We start from the raw sequence: 27,246 nt of genomic DNA, 5'->3' as shown, positions 1-27,246 counted from the left end.
TGGGTGTCGCGTTCAAACTGCTGCGCTATGCGAAGCCAGTGTTGGGCCGTAGGCTGAGGGATCACGCTGCTCTTCAATCTCTGCCACAGGACCACACAGGTTGCTGGGACAATGCCGGAAATAGTGGAGACTCCAATAAGGAATTCAAAATGAAGGGCATGGTAGCTATTGCCGGTCGCCAAAAATCTACAGGAAATCATACAAGCAAACCACAAAGCAAACATGTTAGTTAGGACATTAAGGACATAAAATAATGTGTAACCTGGATCACAAAACTGCACATACCGTAACGTCAGAAGGAGACGCTCCTCGGGGGAAATACAGCGTCGCATGTTTGTGTTCTGATAGGTTATTCCAGGCCGAACCAGCCCCAGCAGCATATCAAAGGCATGCACAGACAGGCGGCAAAAGGCCCGAAATTTCTCAGGGTGACGACGGAGGTCAGCAAAGAGGGTATGAAAATGCCCTTTAGAGGTGCGTTGGGCCACTATTGGGTGAACCCACATCCTACCTGATCTCCGCCGGTGTGGCCGTAGAAGGCTACCTCGTTGCCCAAACCTCCGGGATAGCATCCATGCTAATAGGACACGGGCCAGAGAGCTAGGTGGCATCAATGCAGTGTGGCAGACAAACTTCCCTAAAATACTGGTAGAAACAGTGGGTTGCATCCAAAGCACACAAATGAATTAACACAGGTGCACATATGAAGCAGGGGTATTGCATTCATGGCCCTTTTGAAGCCTGGCGTAAACAGAACAGCTGAGTGCGTTTTTTACACGCGCGGGAAAAACGCATGTCTTACGCGCGTATTACACGCATACATCGTTAAAATACGCATTGCACACGCTGCTGACACACGCGCAAAACGCTGCGTTGTTTGCGCGCGCAGAAACACAACGCTCGTGTGAATCTGCCCTAAAGCTGGCCACACACATTACATGTATGTTGACTGAACCCGCCCATTTCAACAGGGCAAGCCGGTTATTTAAAATTCAGCGCAGATTTTTTCCACTGCATATGAATGGGGTATAAAATACCCCATTCACTTGCATTGGATGCAGAATGTTAGTGGATTTGATAAGGATTTAGATGTGGAATCCAAAGTTACATGAAGCTAAAACAGCTGAAGAAATAAACCTGCTGGTGGTGCAGTAACATGCCTAGCAGGGGCTGCAGTCTCTTCCTCCTCGGCAGCCATGCTGCAGCCGTTCTCTGGGGGCAGTAGAAAAAGCAAGCCTATCACTGATTGGCTGATGCTTGACCAACCAGCACTAGGCTTGATTTCTACATGGAGGCAGGGCAGAGACTAGTTCTTCTTTTCCTCTGCAGCACCAGAAATGTATACGGGAATGTTCACATTCTGAGTCAAAAACGGGTGAAAATGACGGAGCTGTTTCAGTTTTTCAGCCGTTTTTTCAGTTGAAAACGTTTGAGGCGTTATTTGTAGACGATTTTGGAGCTGTTTTTCCATTGACACAATGCTAAAGCAGCTCCAAAAATGACTCATGAAGTGACATGCTCCTTCTTTTTACAGGGTGTACATACAGGCTATGTTCACACTCTGTGTTTTCAGCCATTTTTCGGGGGCGTGAAAGCTTTGAAAAACGCCTGAAAAAATGGAAGCTGGACGCCTCCGAACATCTGCCCATTGATTTCAATGGGAAAAATGGTGTTTCATTCAGACAGGGCGTTGTTTTAGGCGCCCGGTTGAAAAAACGTCACGTAAAAACGCCCCATGAAAAGAAGTGTATGTCACTTCTTGAGCCGTATTTGGAGCCATTTTTATTGTGTCAACAGAAAAAATGCATAAAAAACTTTTGATGCCTTAAATCACAGGCTGTTTTCCCTTGAAAACAGATCCGTATTTTACAGCCGTTTTTACTTTAGCATGTGAACATACCCACATGTTCACACATACAAGAACATACATGGGTAAACATACATTCACACAATGTGTTTTCAGGCGTATTTCAGGGTGTAAACGCCCCGAAATATGCCTGAAAAAATGGTAGTTAAACGCCTACAAACATTAATTCAATGGGAAAAAGAGCATTTCGTTCAGTCGGAGCTGTTTTTTTTGCCGCAGTTTCAAAAAAGCGTCACGTAAAAAAAGACACCCTGTAAAAACAAGGAGCATGTCACTTCTTGAGCCGCTTTTGGAGCTGTTTTTCATTGTGTCAATGAAAAAACAGCTCCAAAAATTTCTAGAAAAAAAGTCTCAAAAAACATTTACAGCTTAAAAAACGGCTGAAAACCAGAGGCTGTTTTCTCTGAAAACAGCTCAGTAGTTTTCAGCTGTTTTTAACTCAGCATGTGAATATACCATTAGAGTGTACTGATGAGCTGAAAGCGTGTGCAGAAAACGTCTAGCGTTGACTAGTTTTGGCTCGGCCAACCAGCGCTACACATAATTTCTGCTGTGCTCTTTCCCACCATTGCGTACACAGCAATGCAGAGGTAAGCTCTCGACACCAGAGGGCAACAGCTTTTGCTGTGTTGGTGCCTGTGCTCACCACTGTCTGAAACTGATGGTTTGTGTGGCCAGCAGGCGGCCTACTGTTCACCGGCCCATCTGGCATTTGCCAGAACTGCCAGATGGTCAGTCCGGCCCTGCTACTAGTTGTTAGTTGTCAATGACTTGTACCTCTGTCCAGACAACAGCCTGTAATCACGTATTATATGACTGAGTACAGCAATGTTCTATTATCTATTACCAAGAAAGAACAAGTCGGAAATTCCTGGTTACAATACTATCTTCCCAAACAGATGTACTCAATTAGGACAATCAGTGCTGTAAACCAGTGTACAGGAAGCCAGAGAACGGTTTATTGCTCTAGTTATTCAACATTGCACGAGCAACAAACAAATGAAAGTCCACTTTCCCATTGCTATCAGAATGCAGATGGTAGAACGCGTCAGTTTCTAACTGGCAATAATTAAAATCTAATTAAGCGGATCTGTACTTGTTATGCCTCCCGCCTGCTTTGTGGGGAGGCTGTCATTGTCTTCAAACTGTGGTGCTGATTAGCGGTGAAACCTCTCATCAGAATTAATTAGCGTTCCCGAGCTTAATTTACTTCTGTGGAATGACAGTGAACACAAGCGCTGTAATGTGTGCAGGATCACAATCAATAATCAGGAGCTTGCTGCTAGTATTCCATGTCAGGCGGATTGTTGACCGGATCTGTCCTTACGAGAGGCTGCAACTACACCACAATTAAATCTCGATTATTTATTATGCACACTTACTACAGCCAGATGTTTAAGTGTAGGAATATAAAGTAAGATTGTCATTCCAAGTAATAGCACTCTCTACTCTATTCAAGTCCAACTTTACATTCAGTACTGATATAAGGCTATGTTCAAATCTGCGTCAGGGCTCCGTTCCGTCTGAGCTTTCCGTCGGAAATGCTGCGGATTTTCCGCAGTGCATCTACTGAAAATTTTGCACTCTGAAATTATGCAGCATTTCTGTCGCGTGTGATTCCATCCTAAGGGTATGTTCACACGGCTTATTTTCGGCCATTTTTCGGGCCGTAAATGGCCGAGAAACGGCCGAAAAATCGGAAGTGGAACGCTTCCAAACATCTGCCCATTGATTTCAATGGGAAATATGGCAGTTTTTTACGCGGCCGTTTAGAAAAACGCCCCCAAAAAAGAAGTGCATGTCACTTCTTGAGCTGTTTTTGGAGCCGTTTTTCATTGACTCTATAGAAAAACAGATTCAAAAACGGCCGTAAAAAACACTATGAAAAAAGCAAGTTTGCTTAAAAAACAGCTGAAAACAGCTCCGTATTATCAGAAGTTTTTTAGTAAGCATGTGAACATAACTTAATACTTATAAAAACTATATAACAACCTAGTAAAAATAATAATCTTACCAAAAATACTTTATTTGCTTAATGCACTACCTATTGCTTTGCCTAAAACATTTTTCTCTAGGCTGAAGAAAATTATTACTAAATTCACATAGCAATCCAAGGGACCTAGGATCAAATACAACGTTTTGATTAACCCCTTAAGGACACGGTCAATTTGAGTTTTTTCATTTCGTTTCATTTTCATTTTCCTCCCCGCCATAACTTTTTTATTTCTTCGTCGACATAGCCATATGAGGGCTTGTTTTTTGCGGGACAAGTTGCAGTTTTTCATGGCATCATTTATTGTACCGCATAATGTACTGGGAAGCTGAAGACAAATTATTTTTGGGGTGATATGTAGGGTTATATTGGCAAAAAACAGCTATTACGCCATTTTTTGGGGGGTTTTATTTTTACGGTGTCCATCAGGTGGTAAAAACTACATATTCACCTTATTCTACAGGTTGATAAGATTACGGTGACACCAAATTTATATGTTTTGTTTTATGTTTTACCGCTTTTAAAAAAATCAAACTATTTGCTAAAAAAAATAAAATGTTTTGTGTCGCAATGCTCTGAGAGCCATAACTATTGTATTTTTCCATCAATTTAGTGGTGTGAGTGCTTAACCCCTTAGTGACCAGCCCATTTTAGGCCCTAATGACCAATCTATTTTATTCATTTTTCTATAGTCGCATTCAAAGAGCTATAACTTTTTTATTTTTTCGTCTACATAGCTGTATGAGGACTTGTTTTTTGCGGGATTAGTTGTACTTTTTAATAGCACCATTTTAGGGTACATATAATTTTTTTATTAACTTTTATTAACTTTTTTTGGGCGGATTATAAAAGAAACCTGAAATTCCACCATTGTTCTATGCGTTTTTAAATTGACGCCGTTCACTGTGCGGCATAAATAACATGTTACCTTTATTCTATGGGTCGGTACGATTACGGCGAAACCACATATGTAGAGGTTTTTTATGTTTTACGACTTTTGCACAATAAAAACACTTTTGAACTAAAATTATTTGTTTTTGCATCGTTGCTTTCCAAGAGCCGTAACTTTTTTATTTTTACATCAATGTAGTGATTTTTTGGGCTTGTTTTCTGCGGGACGAGACGTAGTTTTGATTGGTACTGTTTTGGGGTGCATGGGACTTATTGATTCAATTTTATTATGACTTTTTTCAGGGGGCAAAGGAAAAAAATTTCAATTTCGCCATTGTTTTTTGCATTTTTTTTTGCGGTTTAAATTACATATTAACTTTATTAATGGAGTCATTACGGTTGCGGTGATACCACATATGTGTACTTTTATTTATTTTTTTACACTTTTACTAAATAAAACCACTTTTTATGGAAAAAAATGTTTTGTTTTTTTTTTTACTGTAATTTTTATTAATAATCTTTATTTCACATTTATTATTTATTTCATTAGTCCAACTAGGGGACTTTACTGTGCGATCTTCAGATCGCTGCTATAATGCTTTGGTATACTTTGTATACCAGAGCATTATTGCCTGTCAGTGTAAATCTGACAGGCAATCTGTTAGAACGTGCCTCCGGCATATGTCCAGGGATGTCCTTTTATCAAGCCCCCGGCTGCCATGACACCCCATCGGAGACCCGCGATTGCATTTGCGGGCCGCCGATGGGTGACAGAGGGAGCTCACTCCCTCTGTAAACAAGTTAAATGCGGCGGTCGCTATTGACGGCGGCATTTAACGGGTTAAACGGCCGCGATCGAAGTAAACTTCGATCGCGGGCGTTGGAGCAGGAGCTCAGCTGTCATCAGACAGCTGAGCCCCGGCTCCAGCCTGCACGGGAGACCCATGCAGGACTTAGACTAGGCTCACGTGAAAAGGCATCAGCCTAGCCTAAGGCCCCTTAGTGACGAACGTGAAAAGGCGTATTGTTGGTCACTAAGGGGTTAAATTCTTCGGGGCGAGCTGTAGTGTTTACCGATATCATTTTGGCTTACATTTGACTTTTTAATCACTTTTTATTCCATTTTTTTGGAGAGCTAAGGTGACCAAAAAACAGCAATTTGCATGTTTTATATTTTCTTTTACGGCGTTCACCGAGCGGGTTAAACAACGCTTTATTGTGATAGTTTGGACTTTTACGGATGCGGCAATACCAGTTATGTTAACTTTTATTTTTTAAACATTGCTTTAGGGGAAAAATGGGAAAAGGGAGATTTTTTTTAACTTGTAATACTTTTTTTTTTGGAACATTAAAAAAACCTTTATTTAACTGTTTTTAACTTTTTTTTATTAGTCTCCCTAGGGGACTTTAACCAGTGATCCAATGATCACGTGCATGATATACTGCAATACTAATGTATTGCAGTATATCGTGATTCTGACAGTTTCCTATGAAGCCCTGCCGGAGGAGTACAAAGATGGCAGACCTGGGGGCCATCATTAGGCCCCCAGGCTGCCATGGCAACCATTTTCATCGGCCAATCACATCGCGGGGGAGGGCGCAATGGCGTGTTTGAGGGGGCGCCCCCTGATTCTAATTATTTAAATGCTGCGGTCGCGATTGATTGTGGCATTTAAGGTGTTAAACAGGCGGAATCAAAGTGATCTTTGATTCTGCCCATTGCAGTGAGGTGTCGGCTGTATAACACAGCCATCACCCGCTGAGTATGGAGCGAGCTCAGCCCGTGAGCCCGCTCCATACTTCCCCTTAACGGCTGTCCCGTACCAGTATGTGACATGTCGTTAAGGGGTCAAAAATAAAAATAAACTGGGTGGAAAGGGTCTACAAGATTTTTATACATATAGAGATACAGCTCACATACAACGTCTAATTGCATGGCCAACTAAATGTAACTAGGTCCGGACTAGGACTCAAAATCAGCCCTGGCATTTTAAAGCACACAGGCCCACCGCTGTCCATGCAATATATTTGCGCGGTTGTGGGTGCACCCTCCAGCTTTATAAGAACATTGTTCATTGTTTCTGATTCTCCTTGAAATGCTGCCACCCTATTGTGTTACTCAGATATTTCATAAATCAATAAAATACCACAAAACCGCTAAATATGAGCAGCATGTGATAAGCTGAATATATACACTGATCAAAACTCTCATACAGAAACAGTGTCTGATTATCCGCTATAACATGTTTGAGCAGCCCAGAATGGAGACCTACTGGAGAAATGGACTCTCCCCAATTATATTTAAAATTAAAGTAATAAATAAAATATTACAGAAATATAAAAAATATATGTGTGCAATAAATATAACATGTCATACACCAACAGGATATATAACGTGTGTCCATACGGCCTATAATGTGTATACTAACAATGCCATCATATATATTGAACAAATGAATAATGATTCTAAATATACTATAAACATGAACAATGCGCCATATATACTGTTTATATAAATATCACCACACTAAACTGTACACATGAATAATACGGATATACACAGTGGAGTCACATTATTATGACCACCTCCTACTTTCGACGTCGGCAGCTGGTAGCCCATGAAGGAAGTGATGTGTCGTGGGCTGGCTTGGTAGGTATATGAGGTGTGCGATAGGCTGTCTGAACAGGTCACTTATTGTTGCCATGGGTAAAAGGGGCATTTTATCAGAGTTGTAAAAAGGAATGATTACTGGCTTTGGAGCCAAAGGTGATGGTATTTCTCAAACAGCGCAGTTTGTAAACTGTTCGCGTGCTGCTGTGGTGAAAGTGTATCGTGAGCGGACAAATGGCACCATTGGGAATAACCGACGTGGAAACTGTCGAGCCCCATGTGAGAGGTGAACGTCGGCTACAAAGGTGCATGAGGGCCGAACAACACACTACAGTGGAGCAGCTCACCGTGAATATCAACCAGGGGGCTACCAGACGTATGTCTAAAACAACAGTTCAGCGAACCCTACTGCGTATGGGGCTCCGAAGCAGACGGATGGTCACTGCTTCTATGCTAACAAAGGTGCATTGGAAACAAAGGCTTCAATTTACATGGCAGTATTGGAATTGGACCACCGATGATTGACAAAGGGTTGCCTTCTCCGATGAGTCACATTTTCTGCTTCATCGAACGTATGGCACTGCAAAGACTCCCTGACCCACCTCATAGAGGTCGCCTTGTCAGGGCGGATGAGCTCACACAATTTGATCAGCGCTAATAACCTCATTATTGTAAGTAGATTCATCAGCAATGCGTATTTATTTATTTAAAGTGTTTAGGTGCCATTGCTGTTTGCAGAGTGCTGTCACCATTTTCTTGTTTACTATATATACTGTACACATGAAAAACTCCACTATATACTGTACACATGAATGTTATTTACACTATACACATAAATAATGCTGCCATATATACTGTACACGTGAATAACCTGGGACACATGCTGCACATGTGCCACTCACATCTAGATCACATGCAGGGGCGTAACTAGGAAATACTGGGCCCCATAGCAAACTTTTGACTGGGCCCCCCTCCCCTGGGTGCCACATACAGCCCCCCCTTGTAAAAAGTGCCCCCCTGTAGATTGTGCTATAGAGCCACCCTGTAGACTGTGCCATACAACCCCCACCTCCCCGTTGTAGACAGTGCCATACAGCCCCCCTCCCACTTGTGGACAGTGCCATACAGCACCCCACCTCTCCCTTGTTGACAGTGCCATACAGCCCCCCACCTCCCCATTGTAGATAGTGCCATATAGTATTTCACCGCCCCCTTGTAGATAGTGCCATACTTCCCCCCACTTCCTCCTTGTAAACAGTGCCATACAGCCCCGACCTCCCCCTTGTAGACAGTGCCATACAGCCCGCACCTCCCCTTGCTACACAGCCCCCCACCACTCCTTTGTAGACAGTGCCCCCCAAACAAATAAAACAAAATAATTATATTCCCCTAGGCCCTGTTGCTGCGATGAATGGAGCTGCTCCACAAGGCCGGCGGAATCCTTGCATAGGCAAGCGTGATCCAGTGACGTCATCACGCCGGTGTGCGCAGGTTTCCTGTCCCAGTGCCTGATAGGCTCCAGGCTGAATGGCCTGACGCCTAGAAAATGGCAGACAGGGCCGGCATTAGGGGGGGGGGGGAAACTGGGCAATTGCCCCCACATCCTCTTAAGGCCCCCTGCTGCTACGGGGCCTAAAGGGGCCCACGTCACCCTGCCCATAAGATCTAGAGAGAGAGAGATACTGGCCACCATAGTAGTTGTCAGCCAAACTAGTGCAGCAATGTTTGTTTGTTTATTTGTGTGCAGAAAATCTGGAAAGAAAGCCGTGCCCCACTAGCCCCACCCACCCAATAAGACAAGCCCCCATAAGACACACCCACTAAAGATGCTACACAATAAGTGTCCCTGGAAAAGAAAATTCAAATGTTGGCAACTATGCCCTTGTAGAGCAATGTGAATGGAAAATTAAAAAAGTTATGGCTCTTTAAAAGCGAAAGTGAAAAAACGAAAAACAAAAAAATCTCGGTATTTAAGGGGTTAAAGTAAACAGCCTGGATGGCAAGCTCCTGCAATTGTCAAGGCGGCTATACACAAGATATTTTTTTGACAGATTTGTATTTGTAAGGGTTAATTGATTCAACCAATTTTAGCTGAATACTTCCATTCTTTTATCTATGGGAGGTGCCAGATGAAAATTAATCGGACAGGTTGGATTTTTCTTGTCCAGTTCTATTGCTTCCCTAAGATTAGTTCCGCTGGAGGTGTCTGAGAGCATCTCATTTACCCCACCACATAGAATTAATATTATAAACTTACATGATAATGAGGAAACTGGTCATCGTAACAGTCAGCTGAATGATCTGAAGAGAATACCAAAATAAGGAGAAGAGTCTGTGTACAATATAACCGCACACATGCATCATTTAGGGTACGTTCACACGAGGTCATTACGTCCGTAATTGACGGACGTATTTCGGCCGCAAGTACCGGACCGAACACAGTGCAGGGAGCCGGGCTCCTAGCATCATAGTTATGTACGATGCTAGGAGTCCCTGCCTCGCTGCCGGACAACTGTTTCGTACTGAAAACATGATTACAGTACGGGACAGTTGTCCGGCAGCGAGGCAGGGATTCCTAGCGTCGTACATAACTGTGTTGCTAGGAGCCCAGCTCCCTGCACTGTGTTCGGTCCGGTACTTGCGGCCGAAATACGTCCATCAATTACGGACGTAATGACCTCGTGCGAACATACTCTTAGAGTCCGCAGACAAGACTTTGCACTTTCTATTTTACAGCTGAATCTCAGGTTATGCCTTCTACCTTGTCCCAGTTCGCTCGGTGTCCTTACAAAGTTAAAGGCAGAAGAGTGACTGTCCTTCTGCGGAGGCGAGTACAATGTATAGGGAATGTGGCAAGGTGGAGAATGCATAGATTTATAAACCTTCTCTACTTTGTGCTGATAAATTGACACTATTGTGTTTGTCTGAATTGTATTATGCGATACTATGTTCTGGGGATAGTCTGCTATGTGGGGACTATTGTGTTGGCACAATTGCCGCATATTAAGAAATTACTGAGTGGGCATAATTTGCCAAGGATGATCAAGGATGAGAATTGTACAATAACAAAAAAAAAACATATAAATGATTCAGAGAATGTAACACAAAGACTATCCATGTGTTTGTTGTTCCCTGGTTCAAGAGTGACATTTAGAATATCTCACAAAGGGCCTGAAAAACCCAAGGTAGGAGAGAGAGGATAATAGGGACAAGAGTACGTCAGAATTAAAAACAATAAACTTCGAATACAATATCTACACTGTAGTAATGGCAACAATGCAGTAGGACCTTTTGATGGTAGCTCTGTCTAGGGGAAAACGATATAACAAGCTGTTTAGAGTCAAGTTTTTCATTATCTAACGCTGTCATATAGAATGAGACGAGTTCAGGGATGTCAAGTTACTAACCACAGATGTATGAGACAATGTCTGACATGTAAGTTGTCAATCAACAATTACTTTATTTTATTAGTTGTGTTACATATGGGTTAGATCAGGGATCTCAAACATGCGGCCCCTGAGGCTGTCATCTGCGGCCCGTGGGGAGAGGAGAGAGCAGACGGAAGGAGGAGCGCTCCTTCATGGCGTCAGTCCTTTTCCCGCACTGCCGACACATTGGTGGTAGGTGAACAGTGGCCCAGCAGTCCCCAGTAGTGCAACACCCCTGGTAGATAATGCCCCACACAATCTACTTTTGACAGCACTACACCCTCACCTCCCTGTAGATAGCTCCATTGGGGCTCCGTCCAGGACCAGAATACCTAACTAGAGCGCTGCCGACGCACTGGCCTGGGCTTCCTCAGCTGTAGATAGCGTCCCACACACCCCACCCTATTGACAGCGCTACAAACCCCCTCCATGTAGGTAGCTCCATTTGGACTCACTCCTTGACCGGGATCCCCACCCAGAGCAATGCCGGAGATTCTGGAAAGAGTTTCCGCAGCTAGAGGTAGTCCCTGACGTCACTGTCCATATATGGACAGTGATGACAGGATTCCTCCAGCGGAGGAATTCCTGGCCAGAGCGTCGGCAATGCTGTGGCCGGGGATTCCAGTTTGGGAGGGACCCCTAATGGAGCTACCTACATGGAGGGGGGGTGTAGCACTGTTAAGAGGGTGGTGTGTGTAGGGCGCTATCTACATTGTGGCATTATCTACAGAGGGCACTGTGACATTATCTACAGAGGGCACTGTGGCAGCATCTACAGAGGGCACTATGGCACTATCTACAGAGTGCACTGTGATATTATCTACACAGGGCACTATGGCATTATCTACAGAAGGAACTGTGGCAGCATCTACAGAGGACACTGTGCCAGCATCTACAGAGGGCACTGTGGCATCATCTACAGAGGGCACAGTGGCAGTATGTACTGAGGACACTGTGGCATTATCTAGGGGTGTGATGCATTATTTACAGAGGGTACTGTGGCATTATCTACAGAGGGCACTGTGGCATTATCTAGGGGTGTGTTGCATTATCTACAGAGGGCACTGTGGCATTATCTACAGAGGGCACTGTGGCAGCATCTACAGAGGACTCTGTGGCAGCATCTACAGAGGGCACTGTGGCAGCATCTACAGAGGGAACTGTGGCAGCATCCACAGAGGTCATTGCAGCAGCATCCACAGAGGGCACAGCGGCAGCATCCACAGAGGGCACAGCGGCAGCATCCACAGAGGGCACTGCGGCAGCATCCACAGAGGGCACTGGGGCAGCATCCACCGAGGGCACTGTGGTACTAACTAAAAAGGGGCTGCCCAATCTTGACATGTGTGTCTGCCAAACGCTGCTAACTGAGCCGCCGGACTGCATTTAGCGACACTTAAACTGGAAAACTGGATTGTTGAAATAAGCATGTGGAGAAATATCTCAAATTTTAAACCTAACGGTATTATTATAGTGATGTAGTATTATTATTATTATAGTAATATAGTGTTATAGTAGTTCAAATAACTAATTGATTAACAATAATTTTGTATTGTATCAAATTTGAAAGTAATGCGGCCCGTCAACTTCCCATTTTTTCTACATGTGGCCCACTTACCCGGCCGAGTTTGAGATCCCTGCTTTAGACCATTGCCATGTATCCAAACAGCAGTTTACAAGCACATATGGGGTATTTCCTTACTCAGGAGAAATTGTGTAACAAATTTTGGGGTGTCTTTTCTCCTGAATTCCTTGTGGAAATGAAAACTTATCAGCTAAAACTACATATTAGTGGAAACAGTTTTTTTTCATCTCGGCCCAATTCTAATAAAATCTATAAAACACCTGATGGGTCAAAATGCTCACTACACCCCTAATTGAATTCTACTGTACTGGTACTTCAGGGGATCTGCAAATGTGACATGGCCCCCCAGAAGACAATTCAGCAAAATCTGCGCTGCAAAATCCAAAATCCAAAACTTGAGAAACAGCCCTAAAAAGAGCCAATTTTTGTAACTTCGCGCTCCAACTATGGGTGTAGAAAGCATTTTGACCCCACAGGTGTTTCATAGATTTTATCGGAATTGGGCCGTGAAAATAAAAACAAATTTCCACAAGATTCAGTTTTAGCTCAAAGGGCCAGTTCACACAGAGTTTTTTGACACGTTTTTTGATTCGGAAACCACGTCGGTAAATGCGACAAAAAATGTCCAAAAATGAATCTCAGATTGGAGTCATTCTTTTTCTCTTTTATTTTCCATCTGGTCCAGACCTCTATGATGATGCATCCTGGCCACTGAGTTTGGTGCTCAGATGTCTTCAGCTTCTCATTTTTCCAACATTTCCACACCTATAAACGAAGAGAAAATGCTCATGGTGTCACACTCTATGCTCCCAAATATAATAGTATCATACACTGAGCCCCCGAATATAATAGTGCAAATATAATAGAACCATACACTCTGCCCATTAATAAAATGGTCAAACACTGTAAAGTAATGCACCACACACGCAGTGTCCCCTGTAGATAATGCCCCTCGTGGAGCCCGCTGTAGATAGTGCTCCCCATAGAGCCCTCTGTAGATAGTAGCGTTCCATGTAGATAGGGCCCCCTGTAGCATCCCCTGTAGATAGGGCCCCCTGTAGCATTCCTTGTAGATAGGGCCCCATGTGGCGTTCCCTGTAGATAGTGCCCCTTATGGTGTTCCCTGTAGATAGTGCCCCCTGTAGTACTCCCTGTAGATAGTGCCCCCTGAGGTGTTCCCTGTAGATCGGGCCCCTATATAGTTCCCTGTAGTTAGTGCCCCTATATTGTCCCCTGTAGTTAGTGCCCCCTATATAGTCCACGGTAGTTAGTGCCCCTTATATAGACCCCTGTATTTAGTGTTCCCTATATAGTCCCCTGTAGTTAGTGCCACCTATATAGTCTTCTGTAGTTAGTGTTCCCTATATAGTCCCCTATAGATGAGGCCCCCAACGCTGCCCACAGTAGAATGTAAAAAACCCTGTATGCTTACCTGTCCCAGTTCCGCTCCGTATTTCAGCGACGCCAGTCCTCCTCCAGCGGAACGACACAGCGGCGCGATGATGTTATCGTGCCGACTGCATCATCACTAAAGCGCCGTAGGCGAGGCATCCTGTGCTTCGCCAGGTGCAGCGCTAGGCAACTAAATTTTATCTGTGTCCTAAGGACGCGGATAGAATTGAGTGCAGGGGAGCGGTTCCGGTAATTTTAACAACTGGTTCGGGTGATCCGGCGCAAATATCGTGTGCACATACCCTTAGATGCCACGGTCAACACTGACCGCGGCATCTAAGGGTATGTGCACACGATATCGACAATTACGGCTGAAATTACGGACCTGTTTTCAGGAGAAAACAGCTCCTGCATTTCAGACTTAATTGCCCGTACTCGCGTTTTGCGAGGCGTCAATTACGGCCGGAATTTGGTGCTGTTCTTCATTGAAGTCAATGAAAAACGGCTCAATTTACGTCCCAAGAAGTATCTTGCACTTCTTTGATGACGCTGTTATTTTACGCGCCATCTTTTGACAGTGACGCGTAAAATTACAGGGCGTCGGCACAGTACGTCGGCAAACCTATTGAAATGAATGGGCAAATGTTTGCCGACGTATTTGAGCCGTGTTTTCAGGCATAATTCGAGGCATAAAACGCCTTGTTTACAGCTGAAAATAGGTCGTGGGAACCCAGCCTAAGGGGATGTTCACACGGAGTATTTTGCCGAGTTTTTTGACGCGGAAATCGCGTCGCAAAACTCGCCAAAAGCGGCCCGAGAACGCCTCCCATTGATTTCAATGGGAGGCGTCGGCGTCTTTTTCCCGCGAGCAGTAAAACTGCCTCGCGGGAAAAAGAAGCGACATGCCCTATCTTCGTGCGCTTCCGCCTCTGACCTCCCATTGACTTCAATGGGAGGCAGAGAAAGCGTATTTCGCGCTGTTTTATGCCCGCGGCGCTCAATGGCCGCGGGCGAAAAACGGCGCAAAAATCGCCGCGAAAATCGGCGTGCAGGGAGAGGAAAATCTGCCTCAAAGTTCCAAACTGAATTTTGAGGCAGATATTCCTCCCCCAAAATACTCCGTGTGAACATAGCCTAAGGGATCAAAACAAACAGAGAGAATCAAAAAAATTCCCTGCATCCTCAAGGTGATTCATCTGTTGGATTTTGAAATACTGGACCCCCTTTGCTTCTTTTGAATCCTTCTGACTAAAGGCCCTTTTACACCCACCGATAAGCAGCCGATGCAGCGAGCACCGATCAACGAGACATTATTTATCGGCGCTCGTTTGCTCTTGTCACACGGAGCCAGGGGCGTAGCTAAAGGCTCATGGGCCCCGATGCAAAAGTTCTTATTGGGCCCCCCCACCCCCACGCAAACTTCTCATGGCCGACAGTCCGCAGCTTCCAGTTGCATTGCTCGGTCTCCTAAGTGACCCAACAATGCAGCACTAGCAGCCAGGGGCGTCACTAAGGACTTAAAATGTCAGGGGAAATAGCCCCAATACATGTGTCCACCCAAAAAAAAATGTGTGTATAGGAGACAGCATAGCATATCTATAGCACTACGACCCTATCAACTATGGATAGGATTAGATACATTGGATCAGCAGACAGTATCACACATGATAGGATTAGATACAGTGGCTGAGCAGACAGTATCACACATGATAGGATTAGATACAGTGGCTGAGCAGACAGCATCACACATGATAGGCTTAGATACACAGCTCAGCAGACAGTATCACACATGATAGGATTAGATACAGTGGCTCAACAGACAGTATCACACATGATAGGATTAGATACAGTGGCTCAGCAGACAGTATCACACATGATAGGATTAGAGATAGGGCCCAGCAGACAGTATCACACATGATAGGATTAGATACAGTGTCTGAGCAGAGAGTATCACACATGATAGGATTAGATACAGAGGCTTAGGAGACAGTATCACACATGATAGGATTAGATACAGTGGCTGAGCAGACAGTATCACACATGATAGGATTAGATACAGTGGCTCAGCAGACAGTATCACACATGATAGGATTAGATACAGCGGCTCAGCAGACAGTATCACTCATAATAGGATTAGATACAGTGGCTGAGCAGACAGTATCACACATGATAGGTTTAGATACAGTGGCTGAGCAGACAGTATCACACATGATAGGATTAGATACAGTGGCTGAGCAGACAGTATCACACATGATAGGATTAGATACAGCGGCTCAGCAGACAGTATCACACATAATAGGATTAGATACAGTGGCTGAGCAGACAGTATCACACATGATAGGATTAGATACAGCGGCTCAGCAGACAGTATCACACATGATAGGATTAGATACAGTGGCTGAGCAGACAGTATCACACATGATAGGATTAGATACAGTGGCTGAGCAGACAGTATCACACATGATAGGATTAGATACAGTGGCTGAGCAGACAGTATCACACATAATAGGATTAGATACCGTGGCTGAGCAGACAGTATCACACATGATAGGTTTAGATACAGTGGCTGAGCAGACAGTATCACACATGATAGGATTAGATACAGTGGCTGAGCAGACAGTATCACACATGATAGGTTTAGATACAGTGGCTGAGCAGACAGTATCACACATGATAGGATTAGATACAGTGGCTGAGCAGACAGTATCACACATGATAGGTTTAGATACAGTGGCTGAGCAGACGGTATCACACATGATAGGATTAGATACAGTGGCTGAGCAGACGGTATCACACATGATAGGATTAGATACAGTGGCTCAGCAGACTGTATCACACATGATAGGATTAGATACAGTGGCTGAGCAGACAGTATCACACATGATAGGATTAGATACAGCGGCTCAGTAGACAGTATCACACATGATAGGATTAGATACAGTGGCTGAGCAGACAGTATCACACATGATAGGTTTAGATACAGTGGCTGAGCAGACAATATCACACATGATAGGATTAGATACAGTGGCTGAGCAGACAGTATCACACATGATAGGATTAGAGATAGGGCCCAGCAGACAGTATCACACATGATAGGATTAGATACAGTGGCTGAGCAGACAGTATCACACATGATAGGATTAGATACAGCGGCTCAGCAGACAGTATCACACATGATAGGATTAGGTACAGTGGCTGAGCAGACAGTATCACACATGATAGGTTTAGATACAGTGGCTGAGCAGACAGTATCACACATGATAGAATTAGATACAGTGGCTGAGCAGACAGCATCACACATGATAGGATTAGATACAGTGGCTCAGCAGACAGTATCACACTTGATAGGATTAGATACAGCGGCTCAGCAGACAGTATCACACATGATAGGATTTGATACAGTGGCTGAGCAGACAGTATCACACATGATAGGTTTAGATACAGTGGCTGAGCAGACAGTATCACACATGATAGGTTTAGATACAGTGGCTGAGCAGACAGTATCACACATGATAGGATTAGATACAGTGGCTGAGCAGACAGTATCACACATGATAGGATTAGATACAGTGGCTCAGCAGACAGTATCACACATGATAGGATTAGATACAGTGGCTCAGTAGACAGTAGCACACATGATAGGATTAGATACAGTGGCTCAGCAGACAGTATCACACATGATAGGATTAGATACAGTGGCTCAGAAGACAGTAGCACACATGATAGGATTAGATACAGTGACTCAGCAGACAGTATCACACATGATAGGATTAGATACAGTGGCTCAGCAGACAGTATCACACATGATAGGATTAGATACAGTGGCTCAGCAGACAGTATCACACATGATGGGATTAGATATAGGGCCCAGCAGACAGTATCACACATGATTGGATTAGATACACTCAGCTCGCTGACATTGCGGCTCCAGCGCTGGACCTAGGAAAGGTAAGAATAATAATTTTGCTTCTTTATGTGTTACTGATTATTTTTGTGTGTTTGTGTTTTTTTACAGGTTCGGTTGTTGGACTTCGGATTCGTGGATTACTTCAATGACGGCGTTTTTTTTATTCTCAATAAAATGGTTAATGAGGGTTGTGTCTTCTTATTTCAATAAAATATTTTTTCTATGTGCTTGTATCTTTTTAAACTTTATTATCACCGCCTTAGTAATGTCCGCTGGCTGATTGACAACCTCCATTACTAAGGCGGGGTTTAATGTTAGCCAGTGCAAAGGCCAACACTATCCCCCATTATTACCCCGGTACCCACCGCCACCAGGGGTCCTGGGAAGAGCCGGGTACGAACCAGTACCCGACCATCTGTAGTGACGGGCAGGCACCGGGGTGGCCGCAGGCTGTTAGTATTAGGCTGGGGAAGGCCAAAACCAGTGGCACCTACCACCCTGGTAATGCTGCCTGCTGCTGCTGTGTTGTATCTGGCTGGTTAAGAAAATTGGGGGGGGGGGGGGGGGGACCCGACATCGTTCTTTCCAATTATTTTTTATTTTCTTTTTTTAAAATGACGTGGGGTCCCCCCCATTTTTCATAACCAGCCAGATACAATAAAGCAGCAGCAGCAGCCTAGCATAACCAGGGTGTGAAGGGCCACTGTTTTTGGCCTTTCCCCTCCTGATAATACCAGCCTGAGGCCACCCCAGTGGCCGACCATCACTACAGATGGTCAAGTACTGGATGGTACCCGGCTCTTCCCAGCACCCCTGGTGGCGCTGGGTACCGGGGTAATAAAGGGGGTTGGTGTTAGCCTCTACACTGGCTAACACTAAGCCCCGCCTTAGCAATGGACGCTGTCACTCAGCCGGCGGCCATTACTAAGGCGGTAGTAATATAGTTTTAAAAAAACACGAAGACATAGAAAAAATATTTTATTGAAATAAAAAAAAAAACAACACAACCCTCATTAACCATTTTATTGATAATGAAAAAATAGCCGTCATCGAAGTAGTCCTGGAATCCGACGTAGTCCAACGACCGAACCTGTAAGAAAACACAAAAAAAACGATTAGTAACACATGTTAGGCTTAGATACAGGGCCCATGTGTGATACTGTCTGTGGGAGCCTGTATCTAAGCCTACCACGAGGTAGGCTTAGATACAGGGTCCAGCAGACAGTAATCTTATACTGTATAAGATTACTGTGTGCTGGGGCCCTGTATCTAAACCTACAGTGTGGTAGGCTTATATACAGGGCCCATCAGACAGGATCACACATGGGCCATGTATCTTAGCCTACCATGTGATTGGCTTAGATACAGGGCCCAGCAGACAGGATTACACAATCTGTGATCCTGCCTAATGGGCCCTCTAAGCCTGCTACATCGTAGGCTTAAAGGGGTTGTGCAGTCCCTAAACATTGATGGCCTATCCTCAGGATAGGCCATCAATAGCTGATGTGTCGGGGTCCGTCTACCGGGACCCGCCAATCAGCTGTTTTGAAGGGGCCGCAGCACCCGTACGAGAGCTGCTTCCCCTTCATTTCACTACTCGCTCACACTGTGAATCGCCGACACCGATTCACAGTGTGACCGGAATTAAGTGACCGGAATGAAGGGGAAGCAGCTCTCGTACGAGTGCTGCGGCCCCTTCAAAACAGCTGATTGGTCGGACCCCGCCAGTCAGGGCTAATCTTACCTTCCTCTTCAGCCACAGCGGAAGTTCTGTCCTCTCGATGTTGTGCGCGGCGCATAGCACTGTGACATCATGCGCTGCGCACAGCGCTTGACGTCAGGACCTCCGCTGCGATCCGGAACCAGGAAGGTAAGTACAGTCTGTTACTATGGTAACAGGGGCCCGCGGCCCGAGTTACTATAGTAACTTTTTATTGATGTGGTGCGGGGTGCTGTGGGCCCCATGGCTTCAGGGCCTGGTCGCAATTGCGACCTCTGCGACCCCTATAGCTACGCCAGCGCACGGAGCTATGGATGGGGATGAGCACACCAACATGTGCTGCCGACAACGATAATCTTTTACTTTTTTAAAACGATACGACCAGCAGATGATCGAGCGTTTGCTCGGTCATCTGCTGATCATTCTCCTGTTTACACAGGGCAATTATCATTAACGCTCGTCTGCCCGATAATCGTCCTGTGTAAAACCCCCTTAATTCTCTGGATAACGTTAGCTGATGGAAAACTAAACCAATCTAGGAGTGATAGGAGATATGTTTGTTAAAGGCAACAGTAAACGAATGTCTATATAAACATATCGGGAATGGTAGTAAAAAGAATTAAACTGAAGAAAGGTCAGGCTGTGCAGGAGTTGGCGAGGGAGGTCAGGCAGGTACATGTGATACCAGGGATGAGGTGTAAACGTAGTTGGTTAGCCAAGGGTAAGAAAACAGTAGTCAAGTAGAGCCAGGGAGTTAGGAGCCTAGTTAGACAAGTCAAGGGTTAATCAGGACTCAAATTTAGTAACTGTAGTGTAACCTATGAAGATGTCTTTACTGAAGGCGCAGTATTCAGAACAGTCAGCAGAGGGTGGTGGTACACTGGTCAAGAGCGCTGGAATAGCAGAGGATGATAAATAATAGTAAAAATACAGGTATGTTCAAGCGCTGCAGAATGGAGTCAATGGTCTTTGGTGAGTTAAATACATATAATTTAATAAAAAGTTCTATGCGTTACATCTCTGGACTGAGGCTTTCATCAGAAACAAACATCACTACAAAGAAAAATGTAATTTTACCGCTCAGATGGTTCTTATATTCCAAAATAATCAGTGTGTAAGGTATACGTTTAATTTAGATATGAAAATACACTGCCTGTCTAAACGTTTAAAAATACAATTTATTAAATGTTTAATGTAAAAAATAGGGCTCTAATTGCCAAGGATCTGAATACAGGCGTTGGCAACACAGATCATGGATACTTTGTGGAGTGTGAACGGTGGCCAACTACTGAAAACACTAAATTAAAAGTGTATAACAGTTAGAACATATTCAGCCCATCACTACACAACTCCAAAAACGTAGTGAATAAATAATAGTTTGTCTAGTTGCCACAAACAAGCAAGATTCCCAACGCGTTTCTGCGCCTCAAAATAAAAAGAGGAGCGTCCTCAGGGGTATAAATTGCCTTGATCTATCTAACTGCCGGCCAGCACATATTATGCTGAAGGATTCCGGAGTGGATTTCTAACTGACTACCGCTCAGCACATGTTATGCTGTAGTATTTTTGTTTCAAACGGCGTGCACTAGACACTGATGTCTGATGACACTGAGACCACGTTTGTGGAGTTGTGTAGTGATGAGCTGATCATTGTCTAACTGTTATCCACTTTCAATTTAGTGTTTTCAGTGGTTGGCCACCGTTCACACTCCACAAAGTATCCATGATCTGTGTTGCCAACGAGTGTATTCAGATCCTTGGCAATTAATGCCCTATTTTTTACATTAAACATTTAATAAATTGTATTTTTAAACGTTTAGACAGGCAGTGTATTTTCAGATGGTTCTTAACATCAGTCCAAAGTACTTTTCGGAGGATAAACACTTCCCCAGCCTGTATGCAATAGACAATCAGCGATCCCGCTCGTCTACACTTGACTCTCCTGAGTCCTGTAGTTCCACAGAGGGAATATCGGTCTCCTGACACTAATTCTCCGGACAGAATAGGAGCCTATATCTTAAAGATACAAAGAAGACATATAGGGCAATACTTTTGAGATAAGTTTCACTCCACGTGATTTTATTACTTCATACTCACAGGATATAAAAATAATTCAAACGTATTAAGCATGCGGCACACCAAACACTCCTGCCCGACCCTGGGTTTTGCCCTTCCGTCTTCCTCTGGGGTATTCAAGGCGTGCACCATAATTCAGATTTAAATAGCCGCCAACTTTGAACAAGATTAGAATAAAAATATTTTTTAAAAAACAGATATTTTCTAAAATGTATTATACAAATACAAAAAAGTGTACACAAATATATTTCATACATCATATATCTAAAACAGATCACCTATGTGTAATATGACATTGCATGAAATTCACATCGTATTTAATACAAATTATTTTATATAGAAATTCGTACATATTTTAAGATCCCCATTATTATGTATCTCTGAATGACATGTGATACACTCCCACCAGTAGTATGCCCGCTGATTCTTATGTCTTACATCTTATATCTTACACCTCTATTCACAAATATTAAAAATACATTTAAAATTCCCACCCCATATTATCTACCAATCACAACCGTCTAGATTATTTTACATGGGAGCAATTCTCTAAATCATAACAGCCGCCTAAATTCATCCTCTAATCAGGACTGAGAATGTCTCAACCAATCATATCGTATATACCTAATGGCGTGACCATTCTGTCCCCTTTGGATTTTTGTTATGAGTCTTTAAATAGTGTGCAGATACACTGTGATCCAACCAGGGCCGGCCTAAGGCCGGGTTTCCGACATAGTGTAAGCACTGCGGAATTTCCGCAACAGAATTCTGTGCACCAAATTCCGACACACCAAACACTCCTGCCCGACCCTGGGTTTTGCCCTTCCGGCTTCCTCTGGGGAGGCGTGCACCATTATTCAGATCTAAAATAGCCACCAACTTTGAACAAGATTAGAATACAAATATATTTAAAAAAAACAACAAAGTGGATGAGATTTTGCCCACGCTGCGGAAAAAATCGCAGCGTAAATGTTAATAAATTGACCTGCGGTGCGGAAATTAAATCTGCAGCATTTCAATTTATGCTGCGTTTTCATTGATTTTAAGTTGCGTGTTTTCCCCATTGAATTCAAAACCCGCAACAGAAAGCCAAGTGTTGTGACTTTTGCGGCGGAATCGCAGCGATTTCACCGCAAAAATCGCAACTCAGGAAAAAAAAATCATACTTACCCAGAACGCTCTCCTTCTTAATGCAGTCCGGCCTCCTGGGATAACATTTCATCCCAAGTGACTGCTGCAGCGTCACATGGCCTGCAATGTCATCTTGGGAGGCCAGACTATGCGCAGAAAAAGGGGAGGGGGTGAGTATGGATGTTTTCTTTTTTTTTAAGCCAGCACTGTATTCCTCCATTCAGCATAATAAGGAAATCTTAAACAAACTCTCATGGTGAAATTAAATTAAAGCTTTATTAAGGATGAAAAGTTACAATAATGAGAGGGAGAGATAGAGAAATAAGAAAATAAAAAAGACATGGTCATGGAGGTCCTCTCAAGAGTTTAGACACAAGACGTAAAGGTAAAATTTTGGATTAACCTTTTAAAGGTCTTTTCTGGCTAAGTGCCATTGAGGAACCGCCTTACAAGTAATTGACCACACAAGAAATGCATACTAATAACACGTCATTCTATGTACCAGCTTTATGTTGTCTGAATATCATGTCTGTCTCTAGTAAACTTGGCAGTCTTATCTCAGATGGGCCTTGAATGAGTAGCCAACAGTCTGATATTCAGAGAATACTGTAATAGAACAAACCTCAGCTAGCAAGAATATATTACATACATTTCAGGCAACGTATACATAGCCAGAGTATACATATATGTAGCATCAGCATGTAATAATGGCAATTGATTATTAGCAAAAGCTATACTGATTATATTTCTTTATCCATACCGCCCAACTTTTGAATCTGGAAATTTCTGACAGGGTTCCGTTGTTTTGAAGGAACCAATAGCGCAGTCGACTGCGCTGTTGATTCCATCAAAACAATGGAACCCTGTCGCAACGGTGACCAACGGAAACCATTAACAACGTTTCCGTCACCATTGGTGGGGGAAACAGAAGCTAAGATTTCCGTTTAGGGGTTAACCTGACGGAAACCTCCGATGGAACTCCACAACGGAAGGGCAACGCTGATGCGAACAGGCCCTTAAAGAGGCTCTGTCACCAGATTATAACTTGACTATCTTCTACATAATCTGATCGGCGCTGTAATGTAGATAACAGCAGTGGTTTTTATTTTGAAAAACGATCATTTTTGAGCAAGTTATGAGCTAGTTTAGATTTATGCTAATGAGTTTCTCAATGGACAACTGGGCGTTTTTTTTACTTTTTACCAACTGGGTGTTGTACAGAGGAGTGTATGAGGCTGACCAATCAGTGACCAATCAGCGTCACAGACTTCTCATTGTTCCAGCCCAGCATGATCCACAGCACAGTGTGATTGTGCAGTGAAAGAAGCTTGGCTGGAACAATGAGAAGTGCAGGACGCTGATTGATCACTGATTGGTCAGCCTAATACACTCCTCTGTACAACACCCAGTTGGTAAAAAGTAAAAAAACGCCCAGTTGTCCATTGAGAAACTCATTAGCATAAATCTAAACTAGCTCATAACTTGCTCAAAAATGATCGTTTTTCAAAATAAAAACCACTGCTGTTATCAATGAAAAACGCCTCCAAAAACAGCCCAAGAAGTGTCCTGCACTTCTTTTGACGAGCCGTCAGCCAAGCTTCTTTCACTGCACAATCACACTGTGCTGTGGATCATGCTGGGCTGGAACAATGAGAAGTGCAGGACGCTGATTGATCACTGATTGGTCAGCCTAATACACTCCTCTGTACAACACCCAGTTGGTAAAAAGTAAAAAAACGCCCAGTTGTCCATTGAGAAACTCATTAGCATAAATCTAAACTAGCTCATAACTTGCTCAAAAATGATCGTTTTTCAAAATAAAAACCACTGCTGTTATCTACATTACAGCGCTGATCAGATTATGTAGAAAATAGTCAAGTTATAATCTGGTGACAGAGCCTCTTTAAGAGGTTCTTTTGACGAGCCGTCAGCCAAGCTTCTTTCACTGCACAATCACACTGTGCTGTGGATCATGCTGGGCTGGAACAATGAGAAGTGCAGGACGCTGATTGATCACTGATTGGTCAGCCTAATACACTCCTCTGTACAACACCCAGTTGGTAAAAAGTAAAAAAACGCCCAGTTGTCCATTGAGAAACTCATTAGCATAAATCTAAACTAGCTCATAACTTGCTCAAAAATGATCGTTTTTCAAAATAAAAACCACTGCTGTTATCTACATTACAGCGCTGATCAGATTATGTAGAAAATAGTCAAGTTATAATCTGGTGACAGAGCCTCTTTAAGAGGTTTTTCCAGTCCCTAAAAGCTGATTGGTTGGGGTTGACTCCCGGGACCCCCGTCGATCAGCTGTTTTGAAGGGGGTGCAGCGCTCGTACGATTTTAATTTCCTCTTGCTCACTGTGAATGGTCGACACTGATGTATCGGTGATTCACAGTATTGCAGACTTCTCCCATTGAAGTGAATGGAAGAAGAAGGCTGCAATACCAGTAAATCACAGCTACATCCATGTCGATTCACAGTGAGCAAGTAGAAATGAAGGGGCCGCAGCGCTCGTACAAGAACTGCACCCCCTTAAAAACAGATGATCGGTGGGGGTCTCGGGAGTCGGACCCCGACCAATGAGCTATTGATGTCCTATCCTGAGGATAGGCCATACATTTTTAGGGACTGGAGAACTCATTTAACTCCACATAGGGCATCCACTTGGGTTTTTTTATATTTAAAAAGAACGTGCCTTGAGACGCTAGAGTTTATAAAGTCATAAAATAATGTCATTTATTTTATGATTTTAGAAACGCTAGTGTTCCCAGGCACTAAATTGTTTAAACTCTCTACTCACTGTCCCGTGGTTTCATTTTCTCTGCAGTGCTCCACTCCGGAGTGTCTGCTACGCCCTGCTCCCTCGCTCCAGGTAGATTGCTGCTGCGTTTCGCTGAGCGTCACAGTGACGTTGTCACGCTGAGCGCAGGCAGCTCAAGGGACAGGGATAACGTTGCGGGGGGTGTAGCTGGTGACAGAGAGGATTCGGGGCATGGCAGAATATTTTTCAGACTGGCCGGAATGGCGGGACAGCGGTGCAAAACTCGGGACTGTCCCGCTGTCAAAATACGGCGAGTAAAATGACGGCTCGTCAAAAGAAGTGCAGGACACTTCTTGGGCTGTTTTTGGAGGCGTTTTTCATTGACTCCATTTAAAAACAGCTCCAAAAACAGCCGTAATAAACGCCGCGAAAAAAGCGAGTTGCTCCAAAAACGTCTGAAAATCAGGAGCTGTTTTCGCCTGAAAACAGCTCTGTATTTTCAGAAGTTTTTGGTCACTACGTGTGAACATACCCTTAGATTTACAGAATAAATCATCTCTTTACTAAAGGAAACTCCTTAGAAAGGGCAAGATTTTTTCTGACCCGCACAGCTGAAACCACATTTCCTAAAGTGCAATTACCTACTGAACATATAGGTGACCACTTAGGGCATGACCACACGTGGCGGATTTCCTCCGCAACTGTCCGCATCAATGCCGCACCTAATCCGGGTTGCGGATTACGGCTGCGGATCTGCCCAAAATGTGCAGAAAATTGATGCGGACTAGCTGCTGCGGACTGCGGGAAAAGTGCTTCCCTTCTCTCTATCAGTGCAGGATAGAGAGAAGGGACAGCACTTTCCCTAGTGAAAGTAAACGAATTTCATACTTACCGGCCGTTGTCTTGGTGACGCGTCCCTCTTTCGGCATCCAGCCCGACCTCCCTGGATGACGCGCCAGTCCATGTGACCGCTGCAGCCTGTGCTTGGCCTGTGATTGGCTGCAGCCGTCACTTAGACTGAAACGTCATCCTGGGAGGCCGGACTGGAGACAGAAGCAGGGAGTTCTCGGTAAGTATGAACTTCTATTTTTTTACAGGTTGCTGTATATTGGGATCGGTAGTCACTGTCCCGGGTGCAGAAACAGTTACTGCCGATCGCTTAACTCTTTCAGCACCCTGGACAGTGACTATTTACAGACGTCTCCTAGCAACGCTCCCGTCATTACGGGAGCCCCATTGACTTCCTCAGTCTGGCTGTAGACCTAGAAATACATAGGTCCAGCCAGAATGAAGAAATGTCAAGTTAAAAAAGCAAGACGCATCCGCAGCACACATAACATGTGCATGACAGCTGCGGACTTCATTGCGGAAATTAGAATCTCCATTGAAGTCAATGGAGAAATTCCGCCATGAGTCCGCCACTGCTCCGCAACAGACAGAGCATGCTGCGGACACCAAATTCCGCTCCGCAGCCTATGCTCCGCAGCGGAATTTTACGCATCGTCTAAACGAACACTTCTAAATAGAAGTGGAAGTCAATGCAGAAACGGCTCCGCTGCGGATTAACGCTGCGGAGTGTCCGCAGCGGAATTCTAGTGAAATTCCGCCACGTGTGAACCCAGCCTTATAGGCCTTGTAACTACTAAGGAAATACAGATTTCCTGGCTAAATCAAAGATTGGTTACAAATAACACATAAAAACACAGCAAGCTATATCTAGTCATAACTGTCCTGGAAATGGTGCAGCAAAAGCATCTATGTTTATAGCAAAAGAAACACATACGGAGCCATTCAAGAACATCTAGATATCAAGGACATAAAGAACACATAAAAACGTCACATAGTTTAACACATGATCTGCACTCATTTCGTGTCCTCAA

Source organism: Rhinoderma darwinii, chromosome 12 (genome assembly GCF_050947455.1).
Source record: "Rhinoderma darwinii isolate aRhiDar2 chromosome 12, aRhiDar2.hap1, whole genome shotgun sequence".
In the NCBI taxonomy this organism is placed as follows: Eukaryota; Metazoa; Chordata; class Amphibia; order Anura; family Rhinodermatidae; genus Rhinoderma; species Rhinoderma darwinii.
This window is presented reverse-complemented; position numbering follows the sequence as displayed.